Source organism: Myotis myotis, unplaced genomic scaffold (assembly GCF_014108235.1).
Source record: "Myotis myotis isolate mMyoMyo1 unplaced genomic scaffold, mMyoMyo1.p scaffold_m19_p_8, whole genome shotgun sequence".
Taxonomy (NCBI): Eukaryota; Metazoa; Chordata; class Mammalia; order Chiroptera; family Vespertilionidae; genus Myotis; species Myotis myotis.
In genome coordinates, this window is record NW_023416390.1 from 12,011,796 (window position 1) to 12,032,695 (window position 20,900).

At 40.4% G+C, this 20,900-nt stretch overlaps 1 long non-coding RNA gene across 1 annotated transcript in view; it reads right to left on the reverse strand.

Annotated features, from left to right (window-relative positions):
- Positions 1–8,061: 8,061 nt before the first annotated feature.
- The window catches only part of LOC118661279, a 44,543-nt gene continuing 31,704 nt past the window's right edge, over positions 8,062–20,900 (reverse strand). The window contains exons 2-5 of the long non-coding RNA XR_004969252.1: positions 17,089–17,212; positions 13,121–13,206; positions 10,843–11,001; positions 8,062–8,509 (exon numbers count right to left, since the gene is read on the reverse strand). This is a non-coding gene — a long non-coding RNA (uncharacterized LOC118661279). The remainder of the gene's footprint in view (positions 8,510–10,842; positions 11,002–13,120; positions 13,207–17,088; positions 17,213–20,900) is intronic.

A 20,900-nucleotide genomic window follows, 5' to 3' on the forward strand; every position in this document is an offset into this window, starting at 1 on the left:
GGACACCAACTATGAATTAGACCCTCTGACCTTAATCTACTTGGGCTTAAAGTGTTTTCGAGTTGGCCATAGTTAAAGATAATTCTGTAACTTGAGCAAGAAGAAAGCCAGATGGTCTAGAAAAAGATTGAACTCATAATCTTATATCCTAGAGGTAATTGTACCATAGCTAGAAATTCTTGGGGAGTGAGCAAGGTTGAAGATATATATGGGCCAATGAAGTGAGTGATGAAGCAAGTGATGGTTTGGTATTAAGGTTTCTGTGGGATTTATTAGCATTGTAGAGTTTTGGGGTACAGGAAGAAGAGGGAGAGGTGGTAAGTTTTTGAATGGCTGCCTATTTCTCTTTGTCCCGGGCAGAAAGTGTAAGCTGTCAGGACTGACTGGTTTGTGAGATATTGAGGCCTCAATCTAAACTACAGTTTTCCAAAGGAAGAAACCCTGTTGTGTGAGGATCCTCAGATAACCTTCTTCAGTGCCTCTGGCTCTTAGGATATGCATACAAAAGACCCGGGCATCCCATAAGAACCTCCCAGGCCCTTGAAGCCTTGCAGCCTATGGGTTCACCATCACAGGCAATGAGCGATGGGGTTCTTTCTTGTTTTCTCTTTCTGCTTAGGAATTGGAGAACAATTGTTTGATGTAATTTCTTCTTCCCCTTTATTATTTCTAATTCCACTTCCATCCCACCTGCAGTCTACACCACCGATGGCAACTCAACCTAAGTTCACGAGGAGCACAAATCATCTCTGAGCAAGGGCAGAGGCATAGGTTTCTGTTGTGCAAAGGCCTAGGTGCATAGAGGATGCTTTCTGTACCTGTTTGCATGTGAGAACAATGATATGTTCAATTTTGGGCTAGAATTTGCCAGTATAATCCTTGTATTACGTGTCTAGAATGGAATCTCTTTCCCCTTGGGCTACACTCTGTCATCACCCAGAAAACTCTGAGTTGCTAGGTAATGTCCTCCAACACACAGAAACCAGAGGGAGCTATGGCTGGCCTCCACCTGGCACCTCTCTGAATTTGTAGTGAGCCAGAGGATCCAGGTCAAAAGATAAGAGCCTTAGCTCCAGGTGCAAAGGTGTGGATGTTTGGCTGGGCGAGAAAGAAATGAGGTCAAAGGAGATAAGAGATATACGTATATCAGTTACACATCACGGTGCCCTCTGGAACGCCTGCCTGCTCAGGAAGCGCTTCAGTATTCTCAAACTCCTCTCTCAGTGCTCCTGGGACTGCCTTGTCCCCTGAGGACAGTGCAGCCATGGTAGTCTTCTCAGGGAGGTTCACATGCCACTCCATTGGCCTCTCCTCTCTCCCCACTCCACCATTTCTCTTCCTCCTTTAAAAACCCCACTCAGATGAAACCAATGACATCTACTACCCTGCTTCAGCTGTTCAACAATCACCACCCCTTTCCCCTGACTTTCATTAAGGACTTTAGCATTCAACTCACTGTCTTTCTCTCCAACTCCACCAATGCCATTGTTTCATCCCAGGCCTCATGCAACAGCTTAATCTATCTGTGTTGAGGCCTCCTTGTCCCCACATTCTCTTCTGTCAGCCTCGGTTATCTCTCCTTCCTCCTCCCCAACCCTGTTTCTCCCTCCAAGCCTTGTACATAGCACCATTTTCCACCATTACTAAGTCCAAAATGCCTAGGCGTCATCCTTGATTCATCTTTTCAGCCCATATGCAAGTCCTGTTAGTCTCACCTACACATGTACCCAAGCATGTCTACTTCTCTCCATCTTGTGTCACCCACCACCTCAAGCTTCCATCCTCTCTCCCTTGAACTGCCTCAGTGACTCCAGGAACTTCTCTGTTCCAGCTCTTGCCACCTCTGAGCCGTTTGCCTCAAGGAGCTAAAGTAATCTCTCAAAAATGTAAATAGGATCATGTAGGTCAGATCAGATCACTTTCCTGCTCAAATCTTTTCAATGACTTTTTTCCCCTTAGAAAAAAATGTCAATTCCTTGCGATGGCCAAAAGATCCCACAAGAGCAGGCCAGGGTCTCCATAACTGCCCCTGTTCCTCTAATTCCAGCCCCACCAGAATGGCCTCCTTTCATTACCTCCATTCACTGTTCCCTCTAACTCAAATGTTCTGGACATTAATGGCTTATTTGCATCCTTTAAATCACAGCCCCAATGCCACTTCCGCATAGAGGTCCTCCCTGCCCACTGTCTCTCCCCATCCCCAAGCTCTCTTGTAAACCCTGTTTATTGCCTTCATGTGAAATGTCATACTTTATCATTATCTCATGGATTTGTTTACTTTTTATTCCTGTCTCTCCCTCCAGGACATAAACTCAAGGAAGGCAGGACTGATTGTTCTTCTTTAATGTCTAGCCCCTGGCATAGTGCCTGGAAGTTCCTGGAATCTCAATAATTCTTTGAAGATACTTTTTTCCCCCTAAACTGTGAACTTACTAAAAGAATTTTGTCAAGTGTTCTGATTTTGCCAAAAATCTTATAAATGGTATAAATTTACATCCTATTTAATTTTTTTTCTTTTTTAAGGTACCAAAGTATTTTGGTTTAGGACAAAAATACATTTGGTAGTTGTTCAAAATCTATGGATTTAGTTTTACTTAAAGGCTTCATTTTTGGAAAAGCCTAAATTTTACTTGTACTACAATTTCATAAAGAAATGTTAGTTTTTAAAGTTCTTGACTTTTTTTGATTTAAAAAATTTTGCATCCTTTGCTGAAAGAAAGCATTAAAATTCTGTTATGTCATAGACACATTATTTCTCTGAAAGCGCTCAGAACCCTCCTGGTAAAATCCGTTTGGGTGGGGTGGGTTGTATAGCTGACAGTGTCACAAGCAAAAGTGGAAGAAGTGACATACTGGAGACTGCCTCAGGTAGGCCTCTATTGTGGTCATGCCTCAGAGCTTTCCTTTTATTTTTTAAAAACTATTGCTCTTCCATGATTATTACTGGCCAAACCACCACTTCTAACACATTTTTCTTCACCTTTTGTTTACTCTAAAATGTGTTCCCCCTAGAGTTTTCTTAATGCAAAGTCACGCATACATGTTAGAGTTCAAATAAATAAATCCTTGCCTATTCACTGTTTGTACCACACAGCTCCCGCTGACCAGCTGGCGCACATGTAGCCTCTAAGGGTGCTGGGGCTTGATTTATTTCGCAGATTCTTAGTTCATACATATGATGCCACTGCTGTATATTATAGGGGCAGGGCCGTCTCTTCTATAAATCACGCAATCAGTTGGAAAGTCTGATTGCCCATTACTGAGTGTGTGCTCTGTGCTCATTAATCTACACGCAGCGCTGCAGTCAACAAAGTCCTGGCATCAGGCCAACCCCCCAGCACTGGGGCACTTCTGACTGCAAGTCAGGGCCCCCAAGTTGGACAAAAGTGGAAGGTGGATGGCAGAGCAGTGCACACGGCTCTGGGAGGGTGCAAAGGACAGCAGGATTTAGACTCAAGGAAGACTCAGTAGACTTTCTCCAAGTAGAAAATGGACAATGACAACTGAGGCAGCAGCAAAGGCCAGATCTGTCTGGCATAGAGGAATCTGAGATAGAGTGGAAGGGACATCATGAAAGGGGGTCAGAGGGGTAAGAGACAAAACAGCTCCAGGCCCACAGAGCATAAGGCTCTGGGAGACAGAAACTAGTTGATTAAGGACATGTACTCTGTGCAAATCAGACTTAGACGTGTGTGTGTGTGTGTGTATGTGTGTGTGTGTGTGTACATATGCACCTACCAGAAAAGAGGCCAGCATCCTTCCACATTTACCCCATTTATCAGTGATGTCATTATTTTTAAAGTCCTCCATAAATATTAGGATTACATTTTTAAATTTTTTATGAAAATAACATATGGCCTTTGCAAAAAAGAATCATACACACACACACACACACACACACACACACACACACAGTTGTCTTCAAGTGTTTAGCAGCTGTGGGCAAACTATGGCCCGCGGGCCGGATCCGGCCCATTTGAAATGAATAAAACTAAAAAAAAAAAAAAAAAGACCGTACCCTTTTATGTAATGATGTTTACTTTGAATATATATTAGTTCACACAAACACTTCATCCATGCTTTTGTTCCGGCCCTCTGGTCCAGTTTAAGAACCCATTGTGGCCCTCGAGTCAAAAAGTTTGCCCACCCCTGACTTAGAGTATAACATCCTATATAATAAAAGGCTAATATGCAAATAGAGCCAACAGCGAAATGACTGGTCGCTATGATACACACTGACCACCAGGGGGCAGATGCTCAATACAGGAGCTGCCCCTTGGTGGTCATTGTTCTCCCACAGGGGGAGTGCTGCTCAGTCAGAAGCCAGGCTCATAGCTGGTGAGCCCAGTAGTGGTGGCGGGAGGCTCTTCCGCCTCTGCAGCACCTCTAAGGATTTCCTACTACTGGTTTAGACCCGCTCCCTGCAGGAAGTAGGCCTAACCCATCTGTTGGGCATCCCTCGAGGGCTCCTGGACTGCGAGAGGGCACAAGCTGGGCTGAGGGAACCCCCAAGAGTGCACAGATTTTGTGCACCGGGCCTCTAGTCAACTATAAAATCCATTTATCACCCACTCCCCAACCCTATTCCTGATGATGCAGCCACCATAAAAAGCTTCCCTTAAGTTATCCCTTATCTTTTTTTTTTACTTTTCCCTCAAATTTCCCCTTTGTTCTCTTTCATCAAGAAATGGTCATATTTTGAACTCACAGCAGCATAAGTGAGGTGGCAGCTTTCTAGCCTCCTTCCCTGCACTCACCCATCCCCCAGCCAGTACCAGACAATTTTTCCTAGAATACCATTTCCTCAGGAGAGCCCCACTGCCTATCACATTGAGGCCAGAGCTCTGTGGTCCATCCTCAGCCCTCCTTATCTAACCGTATCCCCTACCCCACATTCGTCTTACTCATTCTTCCCTTGGGTCTCCACCAGCTGTTTCTCTGCCTGGTGCACTGTCACTGCCCATGCCAGCCCCCTTCCTCTCCGCCTTCTTTGCCCATTTCTTCTTATCCCTCAATGCTCATCTCACACTCTGCTTCCTCTCCTTTCCAAAATCGTGTAGTCACATGGTTTAGCATTTATTGTTTTCTGATTATTTCAGGCATGTTAATCTCCCTCAATAAAATGATATCTCTTGAGGTTAAGAAACTTGCCTTGGCTCCATAGAATCTGACATCACAGTAGGCAGCTTAGGGAGACTCAGTATTCAATAAATGCATAGAAAATGACCAGACAATAGACAAAGTTCATTTTTCATTTAAATATTTATCTCCACACTATTTTGTATATAGGGCTGGCTCCCCCCCTCCCTTTTTTTCTGTTTGTTTTGGTGTATGACCCTATAATTATTCCCTTTTATGTCTTCATTAAAATAAAGGTGGAATTACCTTCTGAGCAACCTAATAGGCCTGGTAAATTAACTGAATGTTTTCTTTCCAGTATAAAAATTCTTTTGTGTGTGTCCTAGAAAATTGGAGAGTTATTCTTACTCTCAAAAGCCAGATAGTTATAAGCCCTACCTAAGGCTCGAGACCTCTTGGCTTTACCCTTAAACATTTAATCCACATGCCATTTTAACAAGTCCTGAAATGCTTTTTTTCTTTCCCTTTTTAGTGTAGGACAAAAATTTTAAAGGAAAGGGTAAATCTACTGGTGTATGGCATATGGAGGTCAAGATCTTACATAGATTTTCAGCATTAGGCAGAACAAATGGGCTGCGAGATTACCAAGAAAACAAATTCAGAGCAGCAACCTTTGAAAACTGAGAACTGCCAAATTGCTGGCAAGATGAAAACAGGGTCGCATTTGAGAAATTATGCAGTGTTGTGCTTCTTGGAGAAATGTACAGCATGGAGGAGTATCTGTGTTCTCCTCTGAAACTCTATTTTTAATGTTCATCATGACACCAATGGAAGCAAATCTGACTCCATGTAGAACATGCAGTAATTGTGGTAGTGGTGGGGGGAGGGGAGCTGAATGGAAATAGCGGCTCCGGGGAACCAAGTTATTTTTGAAATATCAAACAGACACATTCAGCTTGGATGCTGAAGATCACTCCGCAGGGTGAGAAAAAGTCGAAAACTTACCCAGAAAAAGTCTGCAATCACAGCACACAGAGGGCTGGATTCTCAGCAGTGTGAAGGAAGGGGAGACTTGAGAGAAAATGTCTCTCTGCTTATCATAAAAACAGCAAAATTCCCAGCATATGCTGCTATTTTACTTTTTTATTTTGACAGACCATTTGTGACTAGTTATGGGTGGGGTTGTTCTCACATGTATGTTTCAGCCAAGAGTGATGAATGCTCAGACTATGTTTCCTGACCTTACACGCATTTACTTCTCGTTTTTTCTCCCTCTTATGCCTTCTCTTACTGTTTTCTATCAGATGAGGTTCCCAGGAAGCTCCGTATGGGATCACATCTGAGATGTAGAGTAATTATATTTAGATATAAAATTGACCCATGTATGAAGTGTGTTTCCTTATTTTCTTTATTTGTTTTTACATACACAAGAGAGCAAGCCAATGAGAATTTAAGAACCATAAGATCAATAAAGAAGCAAACTCATACTAATAAAAATGCAACTTCTATATCCATACTTTTTCTAGACGTTAAACAAATTACAATTATAGGCATTTTTGTTTTGTTTTCCCATAGTTCAGTCAGTGAATCAGATCTTTGGGTCTATCTTATTTTCAGATTCATTTTTTCACTCACATATTATAAAGCTTATACATTTCTTATTTTTAATATCGATTTGATGTTCTGTGTTTTTAACACAACACAGCTTGTTTAGCTGTTTCCCTTTTATAGTGCATCTGAATTATTATCAAATTTTTACTATTATATACACCAATGATGCAAACATCTGTGTAAGATATCTCTTATTTGTTTATTTTTACAGTCATTTTAAAGGCATTTTTCCAAAACTGGAATTCCTAAATGAAAAGCAAACAAACTATGGTTCATAAGCTCCTATAAGCTGCTTTCAAATTATCTTATGGAACAAACACATCAGTCAGTATGCTGTGCCAACAGCCATCGGAAGTGGTTGTGCTGTCTCATACCCCTTCTAAAATGGCGCTTACTCACATTTAGTCATTTTGCTACCCTGAGAAATTTATTGGATGACTTTTCATTTGTTTTTCTCTAATTTCAAAAAAGGCTGCAATTTTTCATGTAGTTATTATAGGATTTATTTCTTCATATACCCTGTTTGTCTTTTAAACATTTATTAACTATGAGTTGTTGATTTTTGCTTAATCCCTTCACCCTCTCATCCAGCCCCCACAACACCCCTCCCCTCTGACAGCTGTCAGTCTGTTCTCTGTATCTGTGAGTCTGTCTCTATTTTGTTTGTTAGTTTATTTTGCTCAGTAGATTCCACATATAAAATTATATGGTGTTTGTCTTTCTCTCACTAGCTTATTTCACTTAGCATAATACTCTCCAGGTCCATCCAGGCCATTGCAAAAGTTAAGAGTTCCTTTTTTTATGGGCAACTAGTATTCCATTGTGTAAATGTGCCACAGATTTTTTATCCACTCATCTACCAATGGGCACTTGAAGGATAAGTGGTGATAGAAGGAAACTTGATTTTGGATGGTGAACACACAATACAATATACACATCATGTATTATAGAATTGTACACCTGACATCTACATAATTTTATTAACCAATTGGTTACCCCAATAAACTCAATAAAAATTTAAAAAACATTTATTAACTTACGTGTTTATATGAAATTGTACATATTTTTGTAATAGAGACAGTAGAGGAGTTGGGAGCATGACTCTGGAGCCAAATTCCTGGATTTGAATTCACTCTCTGCAGTTTATTAGGTAGTACACTTCAGCCAGTTATTCATTCACTCTGTGCCTCAATGTTCTCATTTGTAGAGTGATGATACTAACAGTACTCATCTGAGCTATGAAAATTAAATGGGGTATTATATGTAAAGTGCTTAAAACATCTAGCTATAGCTACTCTCATTAGTACCATAATGCCAGGAATAAGCAAAATCCAGCCTGCAATGCAGACTTCAGTGGAATATTTAATGTATGCAAGCCATTTATGGCACACGATATACATTCAGGAATTGTTGTCACAATGCTAAAACTTTCTGATAAAATGTGAGAAAGACACTAACAAAAAACCTTATTTTTCACACATTATGAAAAATATTGAGGTGTTTGGAAGCCCCTGTCTGTTTGAAATGAGCTTTTTATTTGCCATTGTATATGCACAGCCAAAGCCTCTGGTTATCAAAAAGTGCATTGACAAGCAAATAGAATACACTCCACCAGTTGATATTGACAGAATTCTGTCATTGCAAGTGCCTACTCCATTGATCTTGGATAATATTTTTCTCTGAGCAGTGAAGAAATAAGTACAAGCTGTCTCTTTGACTTATACATGGTTTGTACCTCCATTTCTTTTTCCACCTCTTACGTAGTTCTCAAATTTCCATAACTGCTTCTCACTACTTGTGTGATGCTGGGCATGGTGCTCTGAAAAAGTTAAATGAAAAGAAAGGGACATTTACCAATCATATTAGCAAAGATTCCAGGACAACATATTTTGAGGTCAATAATGACTTTGTTCATCACGTTTTCCCCCTTCTGTGTCTTCCCTTTTGAAATTTAATTGATGTGTGCCATTGAGTGTAGATTGTCCTAAAACATTTGAATATATCTGTAGGCAATACCAAGTAGGCACACTCTTGGAGGGGCATCCCCTGCCCTCTGAAAGGCATACAAATAAAGTCAGCACATGATGGATGAGGTCAAACACAGACAAAAGTCACCTTGAAAGGTATGGCCCGGGCTAAGAGCAAAAAGATTAGGCCTTGACAATGGCTAATCAATTAGGTTAACATCATCTAAGAAAGCATGTGTCGACATTGAAAATCAAGAAAATGAGTGTTAGGGGTTACATTTCAGATTTCATGTTATCATCTGGGAGGAGGGGCCCATTCAGCAGATGGTGCAGGTGTATTCGATGCATCCCCACAGAGCAGAAGAGTATATTGGGATAAAAAAGGGGCGTAAACCTGTTTCCAAATCCCAGTTCCACCACTTCCCAGGGATTTCAGGCAAGTTAATAATACCCTTCTGGGCTTGTTTTCTCATCTGGAAGTGGAGGTGATGATACTAATAGTTACCTCATGGATAGTGAAATAAATGAATATATGAAAGCATTTAGAATGCTTCCTAACCTAAGGACTAGAGAAGTTGGTCATGAGTAAAGCCTTTCGAATGTGTCATAGAAAGTATTCGTTGATGTTAAGCTATTATTGTTTGATGCCATTAATCATACATTATCATTGTGCTTTGATGACATAGATTATCAAGTGCCTTCCCACATAGATCTACTTGGTGGGCCAGGATGAGCTGATCTAAGGCAATTGCCACTCTGTCTGATGAGGTGATTTGAGCTTTCATGGAAATTAATCTCTGATGCATATATCATTTGGCTAAAATTTTGATTAGTATTACTCTCTCTGAGGAAATGACAAGATCTACTTTTTGGACCTGCAACCCTGAAAGCCAATTAAATAGAGGTGAACCCATTAAGGTTTTCTCCCTTTGCAGGCTTCTGCCTGAGTGACAAAAAGACTACAGTAAGTCACAATCATATCTTCCAGGAAACTACTTGTAATAAAACCTGTTGAGTTTGCACAAGAAAGTTCTAAAGTTCTAACAGAGACATAAGGTTAGTTAATTGGTGAGCACATGCACCCCTCAGGCCAACACTTACAGACTATGAAAGTCTCAGGCCGCACAATAACTTTGAATCCGAGAATAAACATGCAGGATGATGTGCAGCCAAAGTGCTTTCCCATTAGCATCAGCTGGGACTCGAGGAGTCGCTTCTTCCAGCAAAGATGTGGCCTCCACAGAAATGTATAGTGCTATTTTTCTACTAATAGTATTTAAACAATTTTTTTGTTATTGTTGTATCATTCGTTACATCCACGGAGTGGCAATAATTTGACAAGCCTGGCGGTGTAAACATCCACCAAGCACCCTGTGGGTTGCAAGGAGTCCTACAAAAGGTCACTGAATCTGCTGGAGACCTGTTGGAATTGTGAGGCCAGCTTATACTGAAACTTTTGCTAGGGATCCCCACTGGGCAGATATGTTTTCCATGGTCTTATTAGTTTAAAATGTAATACTTTTTCAGCATGTATTGTTTTGACAAGATCCCATTAGGAAAGTGAAGTAAAAACCTTGCCTCTTGCTTCAAACTATAAGACTTTTACAGAATGGGGTTGTTTGCAACCAAATGTCAAGATCATGATGCTGGAGCTGAGGGAGAGCTGCTGGCTGAGCTCCAGGGAAAGAGCTGAATGGCAATCCTGCTCCTCAGTCCCAGAGAACAGGCCCATTTACGAGTCATTAAAATCAATTAACATCAGCTCTAGGGGCTGAGGATACCGTCATGACCCAGAGAGCCAGGGTGCTGTTCTCATCACATCCACAATAAGACCTGGAATTCTTCCTAGTCCTTGAAGATAAACAATAGGTCCCCTACTGAACCTTTCTTCTCTCTCGCTAAACATTCAGTTCATTCCTCATTCCTCTCAGGAGAGGCTTTGGGTTCCATCAGCATCTCGATAAGATTCACCCAGAAGATGCTTTCAGAGGGCCAGGTCCTCTGTAGGTTTTAATACTAAAATATAACCTACCTATCCACCTCAAGTTTCAAGCTCTCTTGGGCCCAGCCAGGAACATAGAAGAGCTCTTCTGGATTCTTAGACCAAGATTAGAGCCCCAGACCCAGAATATATGGTATCTTGACCTCAGGATCCAAAGTAAAAGGCCTGATCACAGACACTTACCATCCAAGCTGTCAGGTTACTACCTTTCTGTGTCAGCTCCAGGAGGTCTTCAGAAAGGAAACTTTGTGCTGTTTGACCAGCTTTGACAAAACAGTCAAAATTTGCCATGAATTTGTCACTCTTGGGACACTGCAAAGTCTTAGAACACTTTTTGGAAAGCTGTCAAAATATATAAGTTAAATTTAGAGAATAACACAAATAAGAAAGGAGTAACTCCTTGTTCCCCTCCAAGCCATATTTTGGCAAAATTCTATTTGTTCTCTTATGGGAAGAGAAGGCTGTCAGACTTAAGGGGCCAAGCAAAGAAGAAACAGGGCATATTAAGTGAAAGAATTATTATAATCGAAGTTGAGTGCAAAATTACATCCTTCATAATTTTACACGTAAGTGAAGTGCATTTCTATCCATGCGTGGGAAGACAGAACTTTTCTCATGTCTGACATATCAGATACCAATAACCTTTCCAGCAGTAACCGGAGTAGAAAGTTGGAATAGTCTGAAAGCTTTTTATTGTAGCGAAACTGAGGATGTGAAAAATGCATTGTCACTCCATTATGTTGGCATGTAGGTGTGAAGAAATTGATCAACACCCCTGGAAGTGTGACTGGAGACAACAAAGCACATAAATATGCTTTAGTTCTAAAAAAGTTGAATGTGTGTGTGTATTATATGTATTTCAGAATTAAAATTTCATGATCTAAAATATTATCTTACAAAGTAAACATCAGCTAAATGAATCCAGGCACAACTTAATGAAAGTCACTATCTTATATGCATTTGTAGCATAAGCACAAAATGGGAGTCAGAAAAAACATAAGACACTGATGCTTAAGCATTTTAAAATTTTTATTGATTTTGTAAGCATTTTAACACCTCTTTTATAAAAAGTCACTGGTCGATGCAGTCTAACTATAAAATCTTTCAGCTATCAGAACTGATTACTAGAGTAGGAGACAGAACTCACAAATGAGCCAGTGGGAAGGGAGTACCAGAATCCGTAACTCAGCTCTGCTCTGTTGGGTACATGACCCTTTTATTAGGCACTAGAGGCTTGATGCACGAAATTCATGCAAGGGCCTTGGCTCCTGCTGCTGCAGCGGCCACCTCTGCTGCAGCTTTGTCCAGAAGGAAGGATGTCCGGCCTAATTAGCATATTATGCTTTTATTATTATAGATGGTATAGCTGATGTTCTGATTGGTCCTGAATTATTTCTGTGTAAAAGTGAAGAGCATTTTCTGAGCCATCTCTATGCTCTCCCCGAGTTTGTCCTATGACAAATGGCTTCTTGCAATTAAAGATGCAAAGATGGCATGGTAATCAGAATGTAACAAGGATGTGCAGTTCTCTATGCCAGGCTAAACAGTCTTGAAGTCAGCGTTCCTCAAAGTGGGGTTCTAGGCCACCAACTTTAGAATCCCCCGAAGGGTATCTTGTTTACAAACGGGATTCCTAAGTCTTATCCAAGACCTAATGAACCAGACTCTCCCAGTCTGAGGACGGGAAGTAGGTCTTTGCAACAAGCCCTCCATGTAACGCTTCTACACACTAAATCCTACACACTGTCTTAAGAAACAACCCTTAAAGAAATTGCACCCACACTTGGACTGCATTTGTCCTCTGTACAGGCATACCTCAGAGATATTGCAGGTTTGTTTTTAGACCACTTCAGTAAAGCAAGTATCACAATAAAGTGAGTCAGAATCTTTTTGCTGGTGGAGGAGGGCCTTGCCTTCAATTTGTAAAAAAATGCAGTATCAGCGAAGCACAATAAATTGAGATGTGCCTGTAAATCAGTGGTTGGAAGCCCTGGCCACGCAATAGAATCACTTGGGAGGTTCAAAGACACACAACCATGACTGCATCCCATCCCCAGAATGTCTAATTTGGTTGATTTGAAGTGAGGCCCAAGCAGCAGTATGTTCCATATGTTGTTCTAATATATAACTAGGATTGAATGTGTATAGCAGTAGATTCACAATAGTCAAATGTAGAAAACAATTCACATGTCTATCAGCAAATAAAGATATAAACTAAATGTGGTATATACGTACAATGAAATACTATTCAGCCATAAAAAGGAAAGAAATTCCAGTACATGCTACAAGCTGGATGATCCTTGGAAGCATTATGCTAAGTAAAATAAGCCAGACACAAAAGGAAAATATTGCATGATCCCACATATATGAGATACCTAGAATAGGCAAATGTATAGAGGCAGGAAGTAGAATAAATGTTACCGGGGGCTAGGGGTGGGGGAGATGGAGAGTTAGTGCTTACTGGTTACAGAGTTTCTGCTTGAGGTGATAGAAAAGTTTTAGAAATTTATAGTCTTCTTAGCACATTTCTTCATGTAGATATAACCTCTGCAAAAAAAAAAAAAAAGTGCATGAGAAATTGTAAATGGAGAGAACATTTTGAGTGTATATTGCCAATTACATTTAGCAAATAATAATAAAGACATCTGGGAGTGCAGTATTAATAGTAAAGTACCCTTTGGAGCTCTGTAAATAGACATTATAAAAATCTTAGTAATCTAACAAATTCTGCATAAGATCTCAGCCTGATTTTGTTATTGGCAAAGAAATTAAAAATGAGCATCAAATTTGTTCCTCTGTCTCTTTTCAGTAATGAACATATAATGTCGTCCTTGAGATAGTGAAATGAAGGAAGTCTTCAATTAAACCCTTGGTAACAACTGCAGAATATCCGTGCCACTTCAAATTCTTTTTTATAATTATAATTTCAATATTTTTCAAAGCATATTGTTAGTGCTCCATCACAGGTAATATCTAGAGCCGATCACATGCCAGGTACTTCAGTTGTGGGACTGCAGGTTTTCTGTTCCACATGATCACTAATAATGGTGGTACTGTTATTTCTAGAGGACTTTCCTGTACGAGTAGCTGAGAGAATTGTCTTGTTGAACTGCACCTGTGACAGAGGTGCAGCGCCAATGCTGTGCATAAGAGAAAGAAATCTTTCAAATGTCTTCTAAAGAAAGACACTTTCTTCAAACCTTTACTTACCAATCTCACACACTCTCTGGCAAAACAAAATGAGCTCTGCGTCTCCTGGCATAAATGAAAAGCTTATTTTTAAATGCCATATGTTGCTACGATGCATGCTGTGTTTTTAACGATTATCGCACATGCAAGCAAAATGCTGTATTAGTTTTATATTCGTGTAATTCCTGATTATCACAAATACACACAACAAAAGACAGTGACAATGTTAGGGATTGCCAGAGCTACAAAGAATCTCAAAAAGTTTTCTAATCTGGCATCTCATCTTTACAGACCATTAAATTAAGTCATCCAAGGCAGACAGTAGCATTTCCTTTTCAATTTAATAAGTATTTATGGAGGTCCACAATGCGACCTATACTATAGAAGATAAATGTTAAAGAGCTTGATGTCATCCTATTCTTAAGGGATATACAATATTTTTTCAAAGAGATAGAAAATAAATAATAGCATATTTATGTTGTGTATATCTTAGAATGGCATACTGTGAAAGTTCTCAAATTTCAACATGCCTCAGAACCCCACATTGCTAAAACACAGGTAACTGGGCCCCCACCTCCTATTTCTGATTCAGTAGGTCTAGAGTAGGACCCAAAATTTTGCATTTTCAATGAGTTCCCAAGTTTTGCTGATGCAGCTGGCTCCTGACTATGCTCTGGGAACCACAGCAGTAAAACAGAGGTGTTAAAGATGCAGGCCCTGGAGTTCAAGCGCAGAGTTTGAATCCTGACTGCATCATCTAGAACAAGCTACTTATTTTCACTGCCTCAGTTTACTCACCTGTAAAATGGGAACAGTAACAGTACTTACCTCAAGTGTTATTGCGGGGATTAAATGAGATAATGCTTGTAAAGCAATGGAATAGTGCCTGGCACATAGCAAACACACAGTAAGTGTTCATTATTGATGCTATTTCATATTAGTCCCTACATACCAATTCTCAGACCAGTACTGGTGTGTGAATATATATAAATGATAGTATAAAGGTACAGAATGTCTTTTCTTAGGAATAATTTTCTTTTACCTTAAGATAACATTCTACCTAATTTTAATGTTGAAATATATTAATGTGTATGAAAATAATAGTAATAGGAATTGGCATTTATCTTGAATATTAAGACCTCGGTAATACCATAACATGCTCCCCATTGTAATGTGGGGTTGAAATTGAATAAACACATAGAGAGGAGTTAGGATTGAGAGTTTACCTAGAGGACTGTGAGAGTGTCATCCGGATTATAATACTTGGAGGCCCACAAATCTAAGAAAGGGGATGGGGAGTTCCTACCTCAATGACACTCATTTGTGGTAAGAGTAGCAGCTGTGGGAAGCGGGCAGGAGGTCAGTGTGCAAGAATGAGATGCACAAAATACAATGCTGGCTCCGTCTGACTAGGTATATGCCACAGAACAGGAGCTGAGATGTGCCTGGGTGGCCTCACTGTGGCTTCACCGAATAGGTAGGTATACAGTGCAGCACGTCATCCCTGTTGCCATAGCAACTTTAAGGCAAATCTACCTGGGGACTTCACCTGAGAAGTCAGGGCCTAGAGCCCTACTCTCACCACCTGATTTACGATTGTTTCTAATAAAGGGTTCAATGAGGCAGAACTAACTTGAAAATTCATTCTATTCTGCCAGAGTGGGAATGTAGGTGATCTCCTGGGCTTAGGAGATAGGCCTGGTGTGAAAGTCAAATGCTTCTGTCCCGGCTACCCTGGCCCGTGTTCAATTAGCAGGAAAAATACACTTAAGCCGTGTGAAGCTCTCAGAGATAAAGTACAGTATTTCTGCAGATACTTTGACCTAATTGTGTTAGCCCTAATTAACCACATTCTCGTGTCATTGGATGAGAAAGAACAGTTCTAAGCAAAGATTTTAAAGAAACATTTTGTTAAGGTCTATTCCAACCTCGTTAGGTAACGCTCAGGAATTGGAATCAGGGAGATGGTAGAATTCAGGAGAGGAGCAAGCGTTAGTGGTGCGTTTGGGGCCCACTAATTAGAAATAACCCACTCAACATCACTAAGCATCCCCTTTTGAGCATAAACATGGCTCCCCAAGTTAGCACGGCTAAGGGCCTGCTTCAAGGTAGACAGAACTCAGTAACTAAATGTCATGGAAAAGCACTGTCTTAGGGAATGGGAGAAAACATCGGCAAACCATATATCTGATAACTGGTTATTGTTTAAAATATATAGGGAACTCCTACAACTCAAAAGCAAAAAAAGAAAACAAACCCAAATAACCCAGTTCAAGAATGGGCAAAAGACCCAAACAGACACTTCTCCACCATATAAACGGCCAAAAGGTATATGAGAAGATGCTAATATCACTAATCATCAGAAATGAAACTCAAAGCTACACTACCTCATACCTGTCCATTGAGGAACCAACTGGGTGGGACACACTTCAAAACTGTCCCTTCAAAGAGCTGCTTTTCATCCACTGTGGCAGCCAGGAGAATGCGCCTGGTAGACCAGCTACTCAGGAGCTAATTGGCTGAGGGCCCAGGGCCGGTGCAGAGAAATTCCTGGCCACATTTATGCTGAGACCACTCCTCCCACGGGCTGCTCCCTCTAATAACCTGGTGTGGCGGGGATACGGAGGCGGACATGTTCCTGAGCCACGTGGACTCCTTTCTGGGAGACTTCCGCGTGAGGACTTCCTGACGGTGCTCCCGCCATGTAGGATGCACCCAGCAAATTCCTGGTCAGGGATTTCCTCAGGTCAGACTTGCATCGGGGTCTCACCGTTCTCCCAGCTTTCCTGGCCCTCCCTCCGATGTCCTTTCACAAGGCATTTCCCTTCTTAATCCCCCCTTAGCATCTGCTTCTCTGATGACCCAAGGAAACACCTCCCCGACAGCCCACCACTCCTTGGATAAGGGTCGCACATGGGGGCATTAACTGCCCAGCATTTTCAATGGGGCCCAGGCACTGGCTCGGTGTCTGAGGAACAGCAGACCCCCGCAGGCCAGGAGATGCAGGAAATCTCCCAGGAGGGGACAGTCAGTGGCCCCTGGGTGAGCATACGGGCAAGGCATTCACAGTGACCATGTTTGCTCCCAGCGTTATGGATTGGTTATCTGCGCAAGAGTGCACATGGGCTGTTGTGCTCTGTGAGTGTGACCAGGGGAAAGGAGGGCTTTAGGCAAGGACATTCCCACGCATCTCTTGGGAAACATAAATATACTCCACGATTAGGGTGACTTTGCTTTCACCTTTTCCACTGTATCTGGAGGTTTATTTCATTTTCTTCCTGCTCCTTGTCTCATGACTTCCCAATTTGACTGGTGGTTATTGATGAAAATGGGAAATGCTTCAGGTTCAGAACATTTCCATCTTCTGGTAACAAAAAAGATGTAAGAAGACTTTCAAGAGGAGCTCTTAGCAATGAGTCTAATAGGAGGCATTTAATAGTGTTAGTTTTCTTCCTATTCAGCCCCCTGGGGACAAAGGACCATATGCATAATAGGTAAGGTTCTGAGAGTCATATTCCTTGTGTGGTCATAAACAGGATCCAAATGATGTAATTATATGAAAGCACTGCTGTAAACGTAAAGGGCAAATAGATGTTAACTTGAGATCTTTGCAACTCATTATTGCACTGGTTCAGATGGACCATGGGTCAAGGCAAATTCTCAGAAGCAGGACACCTGCAAAGAGGAAAATTTTCCTAGAACATGGTTAGTATATAATATAACATAATATTTTCTTTGAAGTGGGTGTTTCACTCGATTACCTTACTTTAAACACAACTTAAAACTCCTTTATGATATTCAGACAATAAAAGCAATTTTTAGCTATCGAGAAAACATTCCATTCCATATGTCAGACAACGTACCATTGGTTGTAATTCCAGCATCCCTGAATGGTCTACATTTATTTGTAATTTAATAGAATCAATCTTCTGCCTTTGGGATATTATAGTACAATTTCATGTGTACCATTAAAAATATAGTTGATATATTCTACAGCCTGACTAGCTGCAAATGTAGAGAAATTATTGATGCTGCATGATCAAATGAAGAAACATGAAACCTTAAGAAAAATGAAAAATCTAATTTAAAAGAATGGAAAAGGCAGAGATAAAATCAGGACAGAGACTGATCCAGCACCATGCACTAATATATCTTTTTTAGTTTTTCTTTTTAAACTGAACAAAAGAGGTAGGTCAGAATTTGCATTGGTGGGAATCACTCAGATCAAGAGATAGGAAGAAGGAGATACATATATTATCTGGTCAATTTTACCAGCTACAGTTCAATTCCTCAATGGTTCATCTGTCTTTTCTGAGCCATATTTGAACAAAGGTGACCCTCAGAACTCGTTACAAGATCTTGTTATTTGAAAAACATTTTATTTTTATATTTTCTTGAGACAGCCTCAAAGATTAATGTGTAAAATAAACACAGCTGTTGAAAAATTTTAAAGATACAATCAGAAAAGTAATTCAACATGTCCCCAATGCTTTTAACTCCAGTGATGAAATTCTAATCTGTAACAAACTTAGAAAAAAGCAGCAACAGTACTCTTATGTTTTCATTCCTCCTTCTGTATGTCTTTCAGCTAACAACTTTAGTTTAAATTTCACCCAAGGCAGATTAAATTAAACTTCACTAGAATTCTGTAGGCATTTTCCTTCTCCCCTAACCATTCTAAGGAATATAGTTGGCACAAATTAAACTATTAAAGATGTCTCAGAGCACATAACCCATGGACACAGACAATGGTGTCGTGAAAGTCTGGGAGGGGTGGGTGTGGGGTGGATGGGGTCAATGGGGAAAAAACAACTAAGGGAACATCTGTAATACATTCAACAATAAAGATACATTTTTTTAAGTGTGTCTCAGATTTATCAGAATAATGCAATGCTATTTAAGCAAGAACAAAAAAAGGGGCTTTGGAATGCTTAAGTCAGAGTCAGTTCTATTCGAGGCTCTACTATTCATTTTTTAAAAAATCATTTGACCTTTGACCTTTCTTAGCTTCAACTGAGAAATGAGAGGGTTTAACTATCCCTGAATTCTAAAATACCATGTTCATATACCTTTAGTTTGTCTTATAATTGCTAATTGTCTGTGTCATCACTAGACTCTTCTGTTCTTACATTTACTGGTAGCCCAATACACAGCTCATAGTAGGTACTCAATTAATGTTTGTTGAATAATTACATGCAAGTAAACATAAGTCTCTCTCATTTTCTCTCCCCTCAAAGATGTGTTCAGTGAGAATATATGTTCACTAACTAAATATGATAACTTGTCTAACTGATTGTAATGGATGCCTGGCATGCCTGAGATCTCAGGAAACATCAGGATAATCCTATATAATAAAAGCCTAATATGCAAATTGACCAAATAGTGGAATGACCAGTCACTATGATGTACACTGACCACCAGAGGGTAGCTCCTGCATTGAGCTGCCTCCAGGTGGTCAGTGTGCTCCCACAGAGGGAGCGCCGCTCAGCCAGAAGCTGGGCTTATGGCTGGCAAGCACAGCAGTGTGACAGGAGTCTCTCATGCCTCTGCTGGAGGCGGGCAGTAAGGAGTGAGGAGTCCTGGACTGTGAGAGCACCAGACTGCAAGAGGGATGTCTGACTGCTGGCTTAGGACCAATCCCCAATACACAACTCATAGTAGGTACTCAATTAATATTTATTTAATAATTACATGTAAATAAATATAATTCTCTTTCATTTTATTTCACCCCCAAAGGGGAGTTGGGTCTAAACTGGCAGTCGAACATCCCCTGAGGGGTCCCCGAGAGGGTACAGGCTGGGTTGAGGGCTCCCCTCCCCCAGTGCACAAATCTCATGCACCGGGCCTCTAGTATGAAATAAAAGGCATGTCTGGGTATCTGGGTATCTCCTTACATGGGCAACAAATTTAAGGGATAAATCCTTAAATAACATGGGAATTGCATGCTTTTGTTTCTTACTAAGTGTAAATCCACAACTCTTTAAGAATTTGAAGACCTAAATCACTCCATTGAATTTATCAAATATTTAGAAGAGTACCATGCTCCCTAGGAAAAGACTGTTCAGTGCTATGTCTTGCATATATAATTTGACATCTTGTTGCAACATCAGAGTGTTGTGCGAAGCCACCACATGCTCTTTTGGAATAATAAATGATGATAGGATTGAGCACCTCAGACAAATTTTCAAGTTTTATAAATATTTATGAAAACGAAGTCCACAAAAGTTTATATCCTAAACTGGGAAAGAAATGCTGGCCCTATGCTAAATTAAAATATTTGGCCATATTTGGGGGGCACTAGTTATGTATAATTTTTGTCTTTGAAAATGAATGAGGTAGCTTCACATAAGGTATTACAAGGAGATAAAAATTCTATTGGAATTATCCCACCTAAATCTAGGGGAGTAAAACTATTCTGTATGATACTGTCATGGTAGATATGTGACATTTTGCATTTGGCTAAACCCTTAGGTTGAATCCTAATGTAAACACAAAACATGAACCCTGATGTAAACTATGGACTTTAGTTCATGATAATTAATAATGGCTCATCAATTGTAACAAATGTACTACATTAACATAATCTAATAACATAACATAATAAAAGGCTAAGTGACCAACCGTCCACCCATCCGTCTGACCATCCAACCAGCCCACTGGCTGGTCCATGTGACGGGCACTGGCAATTTAAAAAGAAATGTTGACTCACTGGCATTAATTGTGCGCCTGTGTTCTTGAAGCTGAAGTATTAACATGATCTGCAAAAGGAGAGGTTGCTCTGATTCCAAGAATTGACTTGTCCCCATCTGACACTGGCTTCCCATTTAAATTAATTTGAAGACAGTTTCCCATGATGCCAGCATTTGTGATGACTATTAATAAATCACAAGGACAAACTCTAGACAGAGTAGCAATATTCCTACCTAAACCCGTTTTCGGACATGGTCAGTTATATGTTGCTTTCTCTCGAGTTCAAAGAGAGTGTGATGTTAAAGTTGTAAATACTTCATCACAAGGGAAATTAGTCATGCACTCTGAAAGTGTTTTTGTTC